General features: G+C 35.9%; 1 pseudogene; it reads left to right on the forward strand.

Moving 5' to 3' along the window:
* The first annotated feature begins 1206 nt into the window (after positions 1-1206).
* On the forward strand, positions 1207-2257 carry LOC141497052 (uncharacterized; annotated as a pseudogene).
* Positions 2258-2998: the final 741 nt, after the last annotated feature.

Below are 2998 nucleotides of genomic sequence, written 5' to 3' on the forward strand. Positions count from 1 at the left end.
GAAAACAAACTTAGCATTTCAAGGGTCGTTACATGACTGTGATCATTTGTACATGAATATTCAACCTTCCTTGAAGTTTAGAAATAACTTGATAATCATTGAGAATGTAAAAGAAAATGTTGTATTTTATCAGAAACAGTCAGATTTTGATGTAATCACTACATATCACAAAAAATGTATCTTCCAGATCATGATACTTTGGAATCAATACAGAAACACTTATGTTAAGGTTCAAATATAGATACACTTGTCCCAGAGAATAAATAGCCCAATAATATGTTTATTGCTTCACTTCCCATTGACAAGCCTTTAATTCAACTATCTTGGGCCATTGTCTCAATCCTTCAAGGGGTGTGTGAACCTCTAAATGGGAGGAGCTGCAAGAGAACTAATTGAGAAGCATGCTGTCAACTTCCTTACAAAAGGGCGATTAACTCAAATTCCTCTTCCAGACATATTTTCACATAAAGGAGATTCCATGAATTTTGTAAATTGTGTTTTTTTAGAAGATTTCAATTTTTCTTTAGGGAGCAGGACCATTTAAAGATGTTTTTTTAAAAAAAGAAAGAAGTTGTGGATATCCCATCTTATGATTCAGGTAAATACCAAAAACAATGTTGACATTCTGCAGGTAATCTCAGAAACTGAAATAGAAACAAAAAAAAGATTAAAAATAATCATGGGATAAATTACATTATGCATTTAGATAGAGTGCATCATGAAATAATTTGAATATTTAGCATATGTGTACCCAGTATTATTGTGGTTATAATGAAAAGATTGAAAATGCAGCCAATGAAAGGGAAATGGAAAGACTGAAAGTGGATTTAATTTGTTGAGTGCTGTGAACAGAACATGTCCATTGACAGAGTTTGTGTTGTAGTCTCAGCTGCTGGGATGTGGTTCAAGTCACGAGGTCATTTCTGAGCTCAATGGCCCGAGTTGTGAATGTCATGAGAATTTTGGCCTTTCCTGTGTCATCTGTTTATTTTCAGTATACACTGCGATTTTGTGTGCAAATCTTAAATCATTCTTTGGATGTGAGCTACAGGCATCTGAAAATAATTGATCCTGCCTACATAAAGCTGAAGTTTTATTTTTCCTTACCTCAAAGAAAAAAAAAGTAAATGAGTTTAGGTTCCACCAATGGCAGGGAATATTGATATGTGTGTATTGTGTCTGAGTATATTTGTTTCTTTTAGAAAAACAGATCAGACCTGAAATGAAGGAGACTACTGGAAAGCTGAGCCTCTTTTTGGAAGGAATTCACAAGCAAAGAGTCATAAATGACAGTCCCTATTACTTTACCTGGGAAGAATTCTGTGCTATACATGAGAGAATCCAAACTAGAGAGAAACCTTATGAATGTAAACACTGTGGAAAGGCTTTTATATGTAAGGGCAACCTTATTGCACATCAGAGAATCCATGCTAGAGAGAAACCTTTTGAATGTAATCAGTGTGGAAAGGCTTTTACTCAGAGGGCTTGTCTTACTAAACATCAGAGAATCCACACTGGAGAGAAACCTTACAAATGTAATGAATGTGGAATGACTTTTGCTCAGAGGGTCCATCTTACTGAACATCAGAGAATCCACACTGGGGAGAAACCTTATGAATGCATTCAGTGTGGAAAGGCTTTTATTCAGAGGTTCAATATTATTCGACATCTAAGAATCCACACTGGAGAGAAACCTTATGAATGTAATGACTGTGGAATAGCTTTCGCTCAGAGGGTCCATCTTACTGAACATCAGAGAATCCACACTGGGGAGAAACCTTATAAATGTAATCATTGTGGAAAAGCTTTTACTCAGAGGTTCAGTCTTACCCGACATCTGAGAATCCACACTGGAGAGAAACCTTATGTATGTAATGAATGTGGAATGGCTTTTGCTCAGAGAGTCCATCTTAATGAACATAAGAGAATCCACACTGGATAGAAACTTTATGAATGTAATCAATGTGGAAAGGCTTTTACTCAGAGGACCAATCTTATTGGACATCAGAGAATTCACACTGGAGAGAAACCTTATGAATGTAATGAATATAGAATGACTTTTGCTCCGAGGGTCCATCTTCCTGAACATCAGACAATCCACACTGGGGAGAAACCTTATGAATGTAATCAATATAGAAAGGCTTTAACTCTGAGAAACATTTCTATGTCCATCAGAACAATGTTATGGACTAATAACAAGCAAAACTGCCAAATGACATCAATTCTGTTCAAAGTATTTCTTTTCATGCAATTGTAGTTTTTACCAATCCTTTTTTTTTTGCAAGGTTTTGAGTTTTGAATTTTTCTCCCTCCTTCCCCCCTCACCTCCCTTCCCATGACAGAAGGCAATCTGATACAGGCTCTATATTTGTAACTATTCTAAGCATGCATATTGATCATTTTGTGAAAAAAGAATCAGATCCAAATGGGAGAAAGAAAATATGAGAAAAAAATGTCTTAATACATAAGACAACTTTCAAAAATTGAGGATAATCACCTTTGGTCTTCATTTAAACTTCACATTTCCTTCTCTTGATACAAATGCATTTTCCATCACAAGTCTTTTAACATTGTCTTTGATTAGTATGTTACTGAAATGAAGAAGTCCATCATGGTTGACCTTCACCCCTTCTTGTCTATGTGTAAAATGTTCTTTGGTTCTGCTCATTTCACTCAGCATCAATTCATGCAAGTCTTTTCAGGCTTTTCTGAAATCACATCCCTCATGATTTCTTTGTTTTGTTTTGTTTTGTTTTTGTAAGGTAATGGGGATAAGTGATTTGCCCAAGGTCACACAGCTAGGTAATTAAGTGTCTAATGCCAGATTTCAACTCAGTCCTCCTAAGTCCAGGGCTTGGTGTCCTTCAATGAAATCTTCTAGGTGTCTTAGGATCACTTCTGACCCCTGCTTTTCCTGTGTGAGTTCTTTATAAAATAGTTTTTTTGGCAAGCCTATGTCTGGCGTTCTAACAATATGTCCAGTCCATCATAGTTGTGC

The sequence above is a fragment of the Macrotis lagotis genome, chromosome X (genome assembly GCF_037893015.1).
Source record: "Macrotis lagotis isolate mMagLag1 chromosome X, bilby.v1.9.chrom.fasta, whole genome shotgun sequence".
In the NCBI taxonomy this organism is placed as follows: domain Eukaryota; kingdom Metazoa; phylum Chordata; class Mammalia; order Peramelemorphia; family Peramelidae; genus Macrotis; species Macrotis lagotis.